Source organism: Crocodylus siamensis, chromosome 2, assembly GCF_052110815.1.
Source record: "Crocodylus siamensis isolate JL-2025a chromosome 2, ASM5211081v1, whole genome shotgun sequence".
In the NCBI taxonomy this organism is placed as follows: domain Eukaryota; kingdom Metazoa; phylum Chordata; order Crocodylia; family Crocodylidae; genus Crocodylus; species Crocodylus siamensis.
Genome location: NC_143396.1, coordinates 264,525,120 through 264,541,883, shown reverse-complemented (window position 1 = coordinate 264,541,883; position 16,764 = coordinate 264,525,120). Strand labels below are relative to the sequence as shown.

Below are 16,764 nucleotides of genomic sequence, written 5' to 3'. Positions count from 1 at the left end.
ACTGCCACTGCAGAGCCATTCCCATGGAGCTGTGCAGCCAGCTGCAGGGCAGCAGCAGCAGTGTGGTGGCGGCCATGGCTGCCACATGCCAGTCCCCCCGCCCCTCCCCCCTGTCTCCTTAAACAAGCAGCAGCAGCAGCAGCAGCAGCACGGGATGGTGGTGGGGGCGGCTGCATGCTGCCCGGCTGGCTAGCAGGGGTAGGGGTGTTTCACACACGGCGGTCACCGCCACCTTGCACCACTGCTGTTACTTGTCTGTAGAGCCAGGCGCATGGATGGGGGGGCTCACATGCAGCACGACTCCACACGCAAGCAGCAGCAGTGCTGGCTGCCATGTGATAGTCCCCCTGGCTCTGCAGACAAGCAGCAGGGGTGGTGTGAGGTGGCAGCAGCTGTGTGTGAAACCGCCCAGCCCCTGCTAGCCAGCCAGGTGGCTACCATCCGGCACCGACACTGCTGCTTGCTTAAGGAGCTATGCCTGCAGATGGGGGGCCTCGCACGTGGCAGTCACAGCCACCACCACTCTGCCGCAGCCGTCCTATGGCTGGCTGCACAGCTCTGCAGGCATGGATGGCTCCACAGTGGCAGTGGCAATGCGGGGAGGTTTCACACACAGCAGCTGCCACTACTGGCATGCCCAATAGTAAGAGGCAGTGGCTGCTGCACATGTGCCCCCCCAGCCCCACACAGCCACTATCTCTTGCCACCGCTGCAGCGCCGTGGCCACAAAACCATGCAGCCGGCCACATGCAAATGCCCCCCACACCCCTTCTGGCCAGCTGGCCGGGCAGCATGTGTGCTGCCCGCACCACCACACCACACCCCGCATCACTTGTCTGCAAACCCCTCCCTGCCCAAGTCTGCACACAGCTTCCACTACCCTGAACTGCCATGGAGCCGTGCAGCCATTCTCAAGGCATAAGCGGCAGTGCAGTGGCAGCCGCTACATGTGAGCCCCCCTTTCCCCCACAGCTGGCTGGCATATATGTGGCCTGCATACGGCGGCTGCCACCACACTGCCGCTGCTGCGCCCTGTGCCGCTTGCCCACAAAGCTGTGCGGGTGGCTGTGGGATGGTAGTGGAGGGTGCAGTGGCAGAGTTGTGGTGGCAGCCTCTGTGTGCGAAGCCCCTGTCAGGATGGCCGGTGCATGTGCAGCCCGCAGAGTGGCACCCCTGCCCTCACCCCCTGGCCCTGCTCCTGGGAGTAGGCACACAGCATGCTCCCCACTTCTTGATCTACCCCCGCAGCACCTTTCCTTTCCCTCACCCTGCCCTGCCCTGCCCCTTCCCCCCACACACTACCTGCTGGGGTGGGTGTCAGTGTCTGTGTGTGCATCTATCTGTACCTGCATGTCTGTTGGTCTGGGAGGCTGTTGTAGGGGAGTGAGAGGCATCAAGATGGCTGAGGAGGCTGTGGAGGGGAGTGCAGGGCACCAGCAGAGCTGGGGAGGGCTATGGGGGGGCCTTTAATTTTTATTACAGATTTTGGGGTTTTAATTAGAGAATGTGCAATTTTTAATTGGAGAAAACCAGGATCCCTGCTGATAACAGAGCTGATAAATGTTCTGTTATAAAGTGTGTGTGTGTGGGGGGGAACCTCTCCTTAATCAGAGAGTCCTGCCAGGGCCTGGCCATGCCCCTCCTCAGCTCAGCACAGTGGAAAGAAGGGCTGCTCTAGCATCCCCCAGCTTCTAGCCTGAGCCACTCTAGGCATATGCCTGCATTTTTTCAGTCATGGGGGGATGTCTGAATGGTTACAAACCAGTTCAGCCTAGCAAGGTTAGATTAATCTGCAAAGATTGTATCAATTCAGGCCGAGGCTTTTTGAATGTCTGTCGCTAGCCCAGGAGTCTGTCCAGAGACCAGTAACTGCACATGGCTTAGAGTTCCCAACATCATTCTTAGGCTATTAACAGTCTCCTCCTACTCTTAATGCCTAACTCATGTTTCCAGTACTCTGTCTTTTGACCACAGATTGGCAATTTATGACCCACAGGCTGAATCTGACCTGTACAGCTAATGTACCTAGCAGGGGGCTTTGGCAGTGTTAGGTGCCATCCAGCCTCTTTCTGTAGCAGTGCATCATTTGTATGCTCAAGCAGGGAACCTCCTCCCTTAGTTCTGCTCCTCTAGGCAGTCAGTTCTCTTCGCTTTTCCGGCCCATACTTTCTGTTTTCCAGTCTGCTCCCTGTGACTCCATTTTTAAATGCTAGTATTGCCATCTTGGTGTGTCTATACCGTGGTTAGAGATGTAACTGCAGCTCATGCAGACACATCTAAGGTAGCTTTAAACTAGCTACTTTGGGTAGCAGACGTAGGGTAGGCATGGCAGCATGGATCTCTGGGTTGCAAAACCCACTCATTTATCTGGGTAAATACTCAGGAGGTTAGACTACTGTTCGGTGTGGTCATGACTAGATTACTGTCAGTTCCTGAGCTAGCTAGTTTATAGTCGATATAAGCTACCGTCATGCCTGACCTTTCATTTGGCTCCTGGTAACTTTGCACTCCAAACCCAGAGCCTCAGCTAATCTGTCACACCAAGGTGCTCCACCCTGAAGTAGGTGGTCACCGAGTTTTGGCAGAGATGTGACACAGCCCTGCCAGCCCATGGTGGGTTCCATATTTGCATAGAAAGAAGGGCATGCATTATACAGCCAGTTTCATAGTAATGACTTCTTTATTTAATCATATAATGCCAAAGTTGTACAGGCAGATTCCTCATATCCTCACATCACCTTCATCTGCTCCCACAAACTGCTCAAGGGCTGCCAAGTCTCAGCCCCCTGTCATTGACTCAAATCCCTGGCTTTTGTGCTTTCTCTCCAATTTGTCTGGATGGAATATTCTCTTTCTATTTTGCATTTTGGAGCCTTTCATTACTCTGAACAAGTCCCTTTCACATGTTGAAAATCCTGTAGCTGTTTCAATTGGAATTGCTTTCACTGAGGCTTCTGTTTTAGATGATGAGTGCACCTGCTCTAGAGTCCCAGTGCAATTGGGCTGTAATAGTTACGATCTTTTAAACACACTTAAGGTACCAAGAGCAATAAGAATTGAAAATGACACAATCTGGCATCTCGGTCTCAGCTTTATGTCATCTCAGTGCTGAGCACTTTGCTTTTAATTACATTGTTTTGCTGTTTGGGAAGATTACAAATATTTGAACATGTTGCAGAATTTAGATTTCTTTAATTAAATAATACGTATTGTTCAATGCTATTCCAGTAGTTCCAATCCTTACCCAGTTTCTTCCAGGCCAAGTCCATGTTGAATTCACTGGAGATTTTGCCAGATTAAAGTGTTGAATTTGACCCCAAATAAAAGGTAGATCTTTGGATCAATGCTGTTCATTTGTTCACCAGCTCAGGCTCATGCTAAGAGGATATTAAATTGAAAAAAAAGTCTTTCTCATCCTGTGCTTGCCCAAAGCCAATCCTTATCCTGGAACTGGTACACCAAATTAAAGATGGTTTCCTTTGGTTCTTTTACATTAGCTGAAGCTTCTTATTGTTTATATGATAAACAGATCAAGACCAATTTAAACTTTTTAAAAATATTTATCTTTTGCCTTTTTGTGTTGTAGAAACCAGAAGAAAAGGAGAGAGGAAGAGATTCATGCATACCTATTGGTACATTTTGCTTTCTACAGTAGTAGTGGATAGTGGGTGTGTAGCCCAGAGATGGATCTTGGATTATAAGAATGTCTGGAAAGTGCAAGTTGAGTGTCTGATAATGAACCAAAATTAAACATGGTTACATTTGAAATGAATCATTCTTTGAAGGTGTAATTGGACTTCAATGACCCAGTATTGTTTCTGTATCAAAGCTAGAGTTGCAAGAAAATTAGAAACCAGTTCTTGGTATCACACAGCATGACTGTGAGAACAGGAGGTGGAAAAGGATTCACTAGGGCATACACTCACTGGACAACGTAAGAGCTGAGAGTGTGGAGCATCTTCTGTGTGTTCCTGAATGCTCCGCTCCTGGGTTGCAGAAATTCCACTGGCCTATTTTGAATTTCTTTGCTGCTGAGCTTCATCTCTGTTGCTTGTACCAATGCCAAATGACACATTGCCACAAGGAAATGGAAGACTTGGATCTTCTGGTATAAAGGGACAGTAGAGTGAATGAGAATCAATGTCACAGGATCTTCTTTTTGTAGTAATCAGTGAGCCCAAATGGGAACTATCACTATGGGCCAAATCCTATTTGCTCTAGTCACAGGAATAATCTCATTGTCTTCAAACAGTGGAAATACTTAGTTGAGCGAGATAAGAAGATTTTGGACCCCTGGGAGTAGAAATATTCCTATTAATTATTAGATTTTAAAAAATAACATAACACTTATTAGTGTGTTGAGAATTTAAATCTCCTGTGGTTTAATGGAAAGAGATAGATATTGGACATTGCCATATTTAAATGTGGAACATAACTATAGAATTAAGATCTTTGGAATATATTCTTAACTGGATGCAGGGATGTCTATTTAAGTTATTCTCTGTAACACCAATGGGAATTACTCAGAGGAACACAAGTGCATCACAATAAGAATATATGCCCTGACATTTCACTATTAATATTTTAAAAGGGAACAATCAGATTCTCTCCTTCCTGAACTCATGGAGTCACAATCCAGTTATAGTGGAAAGAAAACCACTTCTAGTTTAGTCTGACAGATTATAGGGAAGGGGATTTTTTTCATAGGTATAGGTTGAAAATAAGACTTTTTCTATTTCTGTGATTTGTTGACCAAATCACAACAAGAAATGCTTAACTACTACTGTCTGCTGGTTATCGGCAGGTAGGTGAGAACCAGATTCCACTCTAAGATATTCCCATGCTTCCGGAGATCCTGGTGTAAAAAAACCCTGCACTTGCAAAAAGTGTGGCATTCAGAGCTATACTATGGCTGTTGGCCAGGCTCCCTGCTGCCAGATTGCCCCCACTGGAGACCTGGGAGGTCCTCAGGACCCCAGGAAAGGCTGCTGGCCCTAGCCTCCCCCACCCCGCCCAGGGCAACTTGCCGCACACCAGAGCATGTGTGCACAGACGTTCCCTGGGGACAAGTAACAGTGGCACATATTGTGTCGCTGCAATTTGTCCCCAGGAAAATGCATGTGCGTACTCATTTGGATGTGCCCTCTGAGTCTGTGTTTCAGCAATATGTGTATTATGAGCATCTTATTTTGCTTTTGGTTCCTTGTACATGCAGGATGATTTTAGTGTCCCATGGTCATTAATGCATACTTTTTATTTTGCCTTCCGTAGAAAAAAGCAGTAATGCTGTTTGTCTAGCTAATTATGATGAGTTCCATGAATAGGGAGGTTCTGTACAAATTTCTTTAATCGGTCTTTTTGTCCTATCTTGCACCAGTTATTGCTAAACTAATCATGTATCGCAAATCTGCCTCCCTGCCATAGAATTCAGGTGGTATGTCCACTCTCACCACCACGGGAAGTTACCATCCCTGCACTCTACAGGTGACAGTTGTTATGCCAGCCTGACTAATCATTTTTATTATTACTGATTTAACACTGAAGAAGCAACTCTGTCATTTAGAAAGATCTAAATCCTTCAAAAAAAAAAAAAGAGAGAGAGAGATCAAGGAGCTTTGTTCATCTCAAAAACATGAGCTGCCTACTTTGGATGAGTCAGGACTTGATGACACACCATAGTTTCTCTGTTACACAACCTAGAAATTCCATTTTCTTAGACAAAGGTTCATTGAAAGAGATGAGTCTTGCCTCTAGCCCTGTAGATGGTAAATACTGAATTTAACTTGATTTCTGGTGATAGAGAATTCTATAACCAAAGCACCCTGCTGAGAAGGACATGCCCTCAGTTCAGGGAGAATAAACCTCAGTTTATCTGTTTTAGTATCCCTGTTTTAGTATCCCTATCAAATGCGTTTGTGGGAGTATAGCATGCATCAGTCCTTCTGATAGCATTATTGTAGCCTTTTAGGGATTTGGAAAAAAAATATCAAGATCTTGGAGTTTATCGGTGGCTAGATAAGTAGTACAGAGCACCAGTGTGATATAAGTCCAGAGTGTCTCCATTTAACTTTAACAGACAGTCTGTGGCATTCAGGGGCAGCCCCAGGCAAAATGCATTGTAGTTGTCTGGCCTAGAAGTGACCAAAGAATTACGTACAATGGCCAAGTCTGCACACATCTTGCCATCCATATCTAGTGTAGGTGCTTTGATACATTGCTTTTGTACCTCAGTTGGAGGATATGCAAGTTTAATACCCCAACAGAGTTAAAAGAATCCTGGTATAAGTATTCTTTCTGATGCCTTGTACATTTAGTAGATAAGGATTTCACCCTGACACTTCAATTGGCAGATACCAGAGCTAATAATTCACTGTCCATTCATGATACTTGTTTACACTTCTTAGCCTTCCAGCTTTGTGTAGTATTTCATTTACTGTATGAGAAATGATGCTGGAAATAAAGAATACATCCTGGCTGTGGCCAGGTGATAGTTACACATATTAGGCTTTAATTCAGTTAATAATAAGGAAGTAGATATCATAGACATAGGAGGTTCTGATTGCTTCGTTGATTCATTGGTTTTATTGGCCATAAAGTTAAAATTCTTGATTGTTCAGTGCTGTCCTCAATGCTTGGTAAATAATGGAAATGATTCTGTGAATTGCTAGTGATTCTGACTAGTGGTAGCATGCTTTTGCACTGACAAGCTACTTCACACCTAAACTGCAGCAGAGGGGATGCAGCAGTGATTCATGCATTCAGCAACAGCAGAGGATGGGATATCAACTGTCCTTGCCTCAGAGTTCACTGTTGTTCAAGTGTATCTTTAGTGTGTTCCCAAAAGATCTGCATTTTACAACTCTGCTACCATATAGAACTAGCACCATCAACCAAGGACAGCTCTGATCCTATAAAGCAAATAAGCCTTCAGAGTCCCTTCTTAGGGGTAGGTTATTTATGCAAGATAAGTATATAAGATCCATGCTTTTGTTGTACTTCCACACCAGTCTGTTGCTATGGAATTGACAATCCATTGAGTTACTGACATATGCTGTAGCATACCATGAACTCAACTTTGGTTGTGCTTGTTCCAAACAGGTGAATATTTGGGAAACTTGCAAAGAATGGAATGACTGTTACATAATGAAGCATGGATGCCCAAGTTAGGGTGCACAGACTCACATTTACCAGATACCAGCATGCAATGCTGACTGAAGCATCCAGATGCAGAATGGGGTGGTCTCACTTCAGATGCTAAATTAGAAAAGCAGGCTACCAGAAAGTCAGGAAGCTCAAATTCATACAATGGTTGTATCTTAGGCATTTGTCCCTCTGCTTCAATTTTTATAGCTGGAGGTTCAGATTCATCAGTATAGTACAGCTATTTTGCAATATTCCATTGGCATAAAGTAACTGCAGACTCAGTTTAACCAGCCTATTAAACTAAGTTTAAGACTTCTTTGTATTGCCAGAGTGTCTTAAAGCAACAGAGCATCTAAGTGATTCTTTGCGAGTGAACTTACTTGAATTTTCCCTGTGCAGTCAAATAAACGGTGGGTGCATCTACACATGCAATTAATACAAAGCAATGAACTCAAGAGCTTAGTGCTTTGGAGTTTATTGCTTCTGGGTGCACCATTTGAATGTGTGCCCAGGACTGTAACACTCCGGGCTGGGTTGGAGCAGCATCAGCTGGCAGGGGCCCCCAGTTAGCCAGGGCAGCATCTACATGTGCACTGCTGTGGACTAAAAAACTCCACAGCAGAATAGTACTTGTGTTTACAAGTACTAACCTTCTCTGGAATTAATTAATTTACTCCACCCTAATAGGGGTGCCTGTGTAGATGCACAACATTTACTGAACAACTAATTAGTGTAATCTGCAGCAATGTCTCATGTAGATGTAGATATGCCCTGTGTGTAGCATTGAGTGTAGCAAAGTACTTCTAACTCAAATAACTAAAAAATATTTTGATAAAGAGCCTGAGGGTCTTAATAATATTGTACTTTTACTGACATAAATCAAGGCTGCATTCATTTTTAGTAGTGTAAAACCAGAAAAAATCTTAATCAGAACTTTAGCCTGCAAAAAGGTGGTTTCTTTTAACATTTAAGAGTATCTAACTGCAGAAAAATATTTTTTTTCATAGTTTCCTAGGTCAATGGCATTAAGACAAAGATTGCCTATGTCTGTAGCAAATTAATTCATCTGGGTTTTGAATGAGTGATCTGGAACAAAGGAAAAAGCATGCTAACGTGTTTCCGTCTTAATTTGAATAATTCAGTTACTATCACTATGAATGAAATAAGTGAGTGATTTGGTTATTCATATAGCCACCAAGCGTGCATATCACAGTATGCGTAGCACACAGTAGTACTTATCTTATCAACAGCAATGCCTGAATAGCTTGACTTAGCGTTGTAATCCGCTTTCATTATCATGTGGGTCATCACTGGGCTCTACTTCCTTCCGTCTCATTCAGAATCTTGGCCTTCCTTATTAATCAAATGTCAGCCTTCAATTGCTACAACCAGCAATTGTAGGACCCAATAACGCTTGCTTAAAAGGGTCACACTCAAAGCAGTGAAAGTCCATTATTTTTAATATAGCTGATTTGATATCCGTGTTTTCATCCAATTAATCAGAAGATCAATACAATCAATGGCCAAATGATGGAAGGCTCTGTAATTAAAAGAATCCAGATCAAAATATTTAGTCTCACTTGTTTGTGCTTTGCCATTAGTATCAGGGAGCATAGGAGAATGCCTTTACTTCTTCTTGTCTCCCCCTAGTTTGACCTGTGATCTACTAAGGGAAACCTTCAGAAGTTTAGGTTGGTTGTGCAGTGGAGAAAGCTTGTAAACCAATGGCTGGAAGTTAAAACCAGGCACATTCAAAACAAAAATGAGGCACTTTCATTTTGAATGGTTAGAGTGATTAACCACTGGAACAAACAACCACAGGAGGTGGTGACTCTCCATCTCCTTATGTCTTTCAGAAAGGCACCTCATCTTGAATTAAAGAACTGTAATTAGGGGCAAGTGATTTGTCTCATTACAGGGAAAACTGGATGAAATCCTGTGGCCTATGATGTACAGAAAATCTAAAGATCCCTTTGCGCTTAATATCTATGAACCTATGAATAAAAAAAAAACTGGGGTAATTCTGTCTCATTTTGCTTCTTTACAATAGAGGAAACAGCCCTGAAAAGATATTTTTCCCAGAGCAACATGTTTTCCTTGTTTGATTTTTTTTCCCCCTACAGGAATATCAAGTCTTGACTTGGCTGTTTTTCTTGGAGGACTTTCTTGGTGACTCATATGTGGATTGGGAACTTTCTCAGCCCACAGCTGAAAAGAGAAAGGTGTTGAGTATTTAATAGAGAGACAGCTTTTCTCCCACATGTTTTGGATAAATAGGTGTTAACAGAACACAAAACACCAAGGTTTTAGCTGGCTGAATAAAAATTATTTTCCCCTTCAGATAATCAAGATTCTCTTGCATGAAATCTCTGGTGTCCCAAATGTTTTATCTATAGCTACTGTCACCAGTTCAACTGACCTGAAGTTAGCACTGGGGGGAAATCAAGTCTCAACCCAATTCCTTCAGTCATGTCCATTTTTACCACTGGGACAGTTAAATTACATGAAATCAAGTCCAACTAACAAGGTGGTAATAAACAGGTATAGCCCCAAGGGTACTGGCTGCACCAGAGCCCCTATCTGGTACTAACACTTGCTGAGTAGGACTAGTGAGAATACTGATAAGAATTCTTTTGTAATTTTCTCCCATGTGGACATAGGCATAGTCTTACAGGAGAAGCTATACATATGGTGTGTACACACACACACACACACACACACACACACACACACACACACACGTATAATGTGTGGGTGTGCATAGTGTGTGTCTGTGTATATAATATGTGTGTATTGTGTGTATAATGTGAGTGTGTGTAGCATGTGTATAGTGTGTGTGTAGCATGTGTGTATAGTGTGCGTGCGTCTGTGTGTATAGTGTGTGCATGTTATGCACGTGTGTGTAGTCTCTGTGTGTAAGATGTGTGTGTATTACATGCACGTGCGTGTGTATAGCGCATGTATGTATAACGTGTAATGTGCGTGTGTGTATAACATGCATGTGTATAACGTGTATGTGTAACTATAATGCGTGTGTAACTATAATGTGTGTGTGGCGTGTGTGTAATGTGCATGTGTGTGGTGTGCGACGTGTGTAACGTATGTGTGTGTGCAACGTATGTGTGTGTGACATACATGTGTGGTATAGTGTGTGTGTGTGACGTGTGTGGTGTAGTGTGTGACGTGTGTAACGTGTGTGTGACGTACATGTGTGATGTAGTGTGTGTGTGTGTAATGTATGTGTGTGTATAACATACCTGTGTGTGTGTAACGTGTATGTGTGTATAATGTACGTATGTGTGTATATGCACATACTATATATACATGCACATATATTTAAGCATCTCTAAATGTGTGTGTGTGTGTGTGTGTGTGTGTGTGTGTAATCTGTGTAAACTCTTTAGGATGTATTTTATATATACATATATAAAGGATAAAGAAGCAAAGGAGAGCACAATATATTTGGATCCTATTTTAAACTATACTTCAGAGTTATAAATGTTATTTTGTTGTGGTTCAGAAATAAGACCCACAAAAAGTAGGAAAAAGGGAAATAATATTTTTCATTTTCTCTATAAGAATGTTCACATACATACACATAATGAATTCAGCTCCTTGCACCTGCAAATCCCACTGAAACAATCACACAACAAAACACAGACGAAATATTTCAGTCTTTTGCAGCATAGTGTATGGAAACATGAATACTTGCTGAGCAGTGCTAGTTATTTATCCAGGACTGAGACAAATAGTCTCCCTACTAACTAGCTGAGTGATGAGGAAAATTTGGCACTAAGTTCCATAGCATCACCCATACATGGCAGATTTCTAGTTTTCCTCTGAAGGGAACTGGAGCAAGAGGAAAAACAAGATTCAAATACAAGCAGAGTGCATTTGAACCTGTTCTGTGAACTTTGGTTAACAGAACCCTTTGGCTACCATGTGTCCCCCAGACCTTTTTAGATATGTATGCACTGAAGTCTTAAAGTGTTTAACTTCATGAAGTTTAAAAGCCCTCACAAGATGCTTTGCAGAGCGTATAAACCAGAGGTTGGCAACCTATGGCCTCCAACTTGAGCTAAGCCATTTTGACCTGCTACTGGAAAAAGTTACCAACAGCTGTTCTAAACTTTTCTGTCTATTACGATTGTAGGAATGAAGGACTGGAAGGGATCTCATAAGGTCATCTGCTACAGATCCCTGCTCAAGGAAGAATCGTCCCCAACAAAAAAACCTATCCGAGTCAAATGTCGCTTACAAGGATGGGGAGTCCACAGTTTCTCTAGGAAGCCTGTTCCAATGCTTGACCACCCTCATAGTCATAGTCCTCCTAATTGCCAACCTAAATTTTCTCTGCTACAGCTTGAGACTATTGTTCCTAGTCCTGTCCCCTATAGCCACAGAGAAAAGCCCGTATCCATCCTCTCTATAATTGCTCCTCGGGTATTTGAAGATTGTTGTCAAATCTCCCCTCAGTCTTCTCTGAAATCACCCGTTATTTCAGCCATTCCTTATAAGTCTTGTTTCTCAGGCACCTAATCATTTTTGGGGCTCTCCACTGGATCCTTTCCAATCTGTCCACACCTTTCTTAAGCGTGGAGCCCAAAATGATACAGTATTGAAAGTGAGACCTCACCAGCACTGAATAGAGCAGAGGAATCATTTTCCTTGATTTGCAAGCAATGCTTCTGTTGATAGAACCTGGTAAACTGTTCGCTGTTTTGCAACAAGACCCCTCTGTTGTGTCATATTCAGCATATGGTCGGATCTACTGTAACCACTTTGTCCTTCTCCACTGTACTACATCCTAGCAAGTCATCATTACCTAGTCTGTATTTGTCCATACACTTATTTTATCGCAAGTACAAGACATTCTTTTTGTCCTTGTTAAATCTTGTCTGGTTGATTGCAGACCTGTCTATCCCGGTCATTCTGTATCCTAGTGCTGCCCTCCAGAGTGTCCGCATCTCCACCCAACTTGGTGTCATCTGTAAATTTACTAAGCGTGCACTTGATCTCATATCCAAATCATTAATGAAGATACTGAACAATACCTTACCTAGGACAGACCCTTGGTGAACCCCACTTGATACTTCCGCACAACTAGACATTAAGCCACTGATATCTACTCATTGAGCATGATGATCCAACCAATTTTGTATCCACATTATAGTACTTTTATCTGGTCTATAGTTCTTTAGCTTGTTAAAGAGAATGTTGTGGAAGACAGTGTCAAAAGCCATGCTGAAGTCCAGGTCTATCATATCCACTGCTTTCTCCTCATCCACAGAGCCCACCACCTTATCATAGAAGGAAATCATGTTGGTCAGACTTACTTTTGGTGACTCCATGCTGCCAGTCTGTCCCTGATCACCTTGTTGTCTAGGTGCTTCACAATAGATTTGTTAAGGACCTACTCCATGATTTTTCCAGATATTGAGGTCAGGCTGACTGGTCTGTAATTCTGTGGATCCTCCTTCTTCCCTTTCTTAAAGACAAGCACTATATTTTCCCTTTTTCAATCATCCAGGGCCTCATCCCACCTCCACCAGTTCCCAAAGAGGATAGCTAATGGCTCTGAAATTACCTCAGTCAATTCCTTCAGTACCCAACAGTGCATCCCATCTGGCCCTGCTGATCCAGAAGCATCTAGCTTCTCTAAATAATCCCTTAACTGTTCTACTACTCTAGGCTGTTTGTCTCCTTCCCTATCCTTGCTACCAACTGCACATATCATCTGGTAGTTTCTCTTATTTGAGGAGACTGAAGTGAAAAAAAGGCATTAAATACTTCAGCCTTCTCGGCCTTTGGCATTCTAGTAGGGACCTCTGGTTTCTTTCGTCTTAGAGACATGTAGTCACTTTGATCTTCTTAGGCTTGCCTTTGGCAATATCATTAGTGCCCATATGAATGAGCAGCATGGGATAGTAGTTAGAGGTCTACACAAGTCTCAGCAAACTTTCTGTGACATCCCAGACGTGGACTGCTGAAAGGCAGTAGACCTCATAAGCCAACAGGTAAGGCTGGCAAACATAGATGCCACTGTGCCCCACAGGATGGAGTCACCAACTACTACCACCACCTGTCATTTCCCTTTGGCAGCAGTAGTCTCAATTCTCTCATGCCTAAGGGAGCATGGCCTGGCCTCTCCTGCCACTGGAGTAGGCTCCTTCTTATCCAGTGCCAGGACTTCTTACTTGTTCTGCAACTGGATAGCCACAGGTTCAGAAGAGAAATGCTATTTGTTGACAGCTGCCAGCTTCCACCTTCCAGAGTACCTGTGTCTTCTAGTGCCCTCTCTGCCTGTCTCTTTTCCATGATGCTGGCTCCTCATGCTTATGGCTGCTTCTAAGCCTATACACCTTTGCTTGCAGCTCTTACCTGATTCCTGAGAGAATCCATCAGGAGGCACATCTCACATCGCAAGCACTCCCCCACCAGGTTGTCTCTGGCAGGGATAAGCAGGCTTCAGTGCCAGCAAAGCCAGACCAGAACCTGGATGGAAGGTGCCATGGTCAGTGGCTGTCTGGACAGAGCCCACATAGGCACAGTCAGAGGAAGAGGTGGCAGTGGCAGGATCTTTGTCATTGCAATGGCTTTGTTGATTCTCTTGCTATCAGTAGCTCCTTCTTCTGCTGCTACTTCCTGAAAAATTCCTTTCTCCTGTACCTGCTTCCACTCAGTGAGCTTACCACGAAGGAGGGGTAAGTGTGTGTCTGGACAAACTCCCCAAGGGAACTCCCTGCTCAAATGCTCCTGTTTGCTGGCCCTATCTTGCTGGCTTCTATTCCTCTGGCAAAGTTTATCAAAACTGAAGATTTGTGGCTTAACTCTCATGGAAAAGACCTATTGAACTGATAAGAAAGCAATCTTCCACCAGACTTTCTGAACCATTCTAGATAATTTTATCCTCTTGGACAGTTTAGAATATGCCATAGACTATCTAAAAGGGTGCATACCTGGCATATTTCTCACCCACACCAACCTCACCTGCAGGAATGGTCTGTAAAGGTTTGATGGTGATCAGCACAAGTTAGGGCTGCCCAGCCACCAGTTTTCTTAGATGGATATAAAAATATCACCTCAGTCCTTTCAGTATTTGTGGTGCTCTTTTTAGTAAGGAATTTAGCAAATACTGTGGTAACATGTATTTGTTCACAGTAACATTTTGGATATTTCAGTGTAGGACCTTGAATATCATACTGGAGCAGCAAATAGTACCTGCAGTTAAGTTTTGCTTTGCAGTTCACCTTTCAAGTTAAAACTCTGAGAGTTATCTGCTGGCCTTTTATGAATAAGGAGAGGGTTGGCTTGCCACAGACACTCTGCCACAGTGTCTGTTGGTTGCCACCAGAGCTAAGAGGGTTTTCCCATCATTTGCCTGGGATTTGGGGCACCAAGGTTTAATTCCTTATTTTGTCACAAACTTCCTGTGTGACATTGGACCAGTCACTTTGGCTCAGTTCCCCATCTGTAAATCAGGGAATTCTTACCTCTCAGGGGTTTGTGAGGATAAGTACATTAAAGATTATGAAGCATTGGATACCACAATAGAAGCTTTCAGGTAGGAGAGGACTGGTATCAGCATTATAGAAGATACATATAAGAACTTTTAAAGAATCCTTTTACCAAGGTGCACTACAGTGAACGGATGAATAAATTGTGTGGAGACTCAAACCATGATGTCTCTTTGGAAGGAGCTGATATGAACAATCTCCTGTCTGCCCCTGAGCTGATTGGTAGACATGACTGTCTCATTCCCTGTCAATTGACCAAATTGTCTAATACTCCAATTGTCAGCTTCTTTGATGAAAGGCTGGTTCAAATATCAGATTGTTGAGCATTAGGGAAAAGGGATTAGATTTATAATGTAATCTTCTCCTAACATTCCTCTTGAACCCGGAGGCTGTGCTTTGTAAAGGGGTTGTTTTCTCTCTTTGACATTGTAGTGTCCTGATGAGCGACAAATCTCCCTTACCTACATCTGGTGACAGTGATTCTGTTACTGACCTAGTGTTCGTGAAGGTCACTGCAGCCCCAGTCAAATTTCTTCCATGTAGAGTAGGTAAATGCATATTGTAGGGAGTGGATTCCCATACCTGAATCTCAGTTGCTTTCACTGAGGCCATTCTTGCAGTATAAGGCTCAGCACCTCCTTCTGTGGGAAACCTTGGAGAAATGACTAAAAGACTCTGCTCTTTGCCAAATGCCTCCCTAACACTGCAGCCATAAGGACTGCTACAAGCGATGGCTATCCCTGGAGTCTTCTTAAAGGAAATTTTCCACTGCAAAGGAAATGGGGGAAGAGCTCTGATGTGTTGTTGAGCCTCAGCCTGTATTACATTTCCATCCTGAGTTCTTCAGGATTAGTGGGGATGATGCCACTCTGCTGCTCGCACTGGCTTTCTTCCCCCTTCCAGACTATAAGCAAATCCCAGGGCAGTTGAGACCCTCCTGCAGATGCCTGGGGAATGGGTCAGCCAGCTGCAGAGGTGTCTGAGCCTCTTTTCTGTAGCAGTGATTTCAAGTCTCCCTCCCATGTGCAGTGTTTCAAGGTTTGATGGGACCAGTGAGTTTTGGCAGGGCCAGATCCTGAGGTCAATGGGAGTTTTAAGTGTCAGATTTGGCCCTGTATGTCTGGTCATTAGAACCATGTTGGATGTCCATATTGGTAAACTGTGACAAGGATAACTGTGATGGAGTTGCATTTCCCTGCCAACCGTGTTAATGTAAGAGAGTGACTTCCATCCAGACAGACCTGTATTCCAGCATCAGGGTATGATTACAGTTGAGTTCTATCTGTAGTTGGGGGTTACCCTCACCACATAAACCAAGTGCTACAAGAAAAGGGATCTTTTTTCCACAGTCCTCACCCCTGTTGAGCTCCCAGGCTTATTGACACTGTAGTGTCAATGTAGTGTCATTGTAGTGTCAAAGCCTGAAATGTTCAGCAATTACCACTGGTGAATCTGGGGAGTGATATGGGAATTCAGGGCTAACGGAAGGGCTATGCAATTATTCCTATTTGCCCACGTGATTATGCAGCTCAGGTCTGCAGTGTAAGTAGGGAAAATCCACAGAGAAACCTGCAGTGAGGCTCTTGGGGGAGATTAATGGCCCAAATGGGATACTTCCTTTACGCAGGGTCACATTTTAAGTTCCATGAAATGTCCATGCAGTCCAGGGCTATGTAGAAGATAGAGGTATCATTATGTTTGTCCCAGGGCTTTCATAAATAAATTATTCCAGCCACAAGTGTTAGAAAGAGTGCTGCTAGATTGGCGCACATAGAATACACTGCTAACACAGAGTAAAATTCTGCATGCATTGGCATTTGACAGAAAGTAATAGAAAGTAACTTAAGAAGCACACGTGCAAATCCACCATATTCATGTATCTCATGTGTATGACCAGAGGTAAAATGGAAGAGCCCTGATAAGCAGCCTGCCCCCCATCACCCCAAAGCAGTGACTGATCCAAAGTAAAAATAACTACAAACTTTAGCCAATGTTAAAATCAGGTGAAGTTGAATGGTGCCCCAGTACACCATGTCCCTCCTTTGTGGAGTGCCATGGCATAGCTGAGGCCAGTGATACAATGGCAGCATGACACCTTGTCCTG

At 43.6% G+C, this 16,764-nt stretch overlaps 1 protein-coding gene across 5 annotated transcripts in view; it reads left to right on the top strand.

Moving 5' to 3' along the window:
• Window positions 1-16,764, top strand: part of FOXN3 (forkhead box N3) — a 342,632-nt gene that overhangs the window by 63,689 nt on the left and 262,179 nt on the right. Inside the window, exon 2 of one of the 5 annotated variants that reach the window (XM_090033866.1) lies at window positions 3,587-3,632. The exons of the other annotated variants lie outside the window; for them this stretch is intronic. The gene's annotated coding sequence lies outside the window, so the exon portion shown is untranslated. The remainder of the gene's footprint in view (window positions 1-3,586; window positions 3,633-16,764) is intronic. 5 annotated transcript variants of the gene reach the window in all.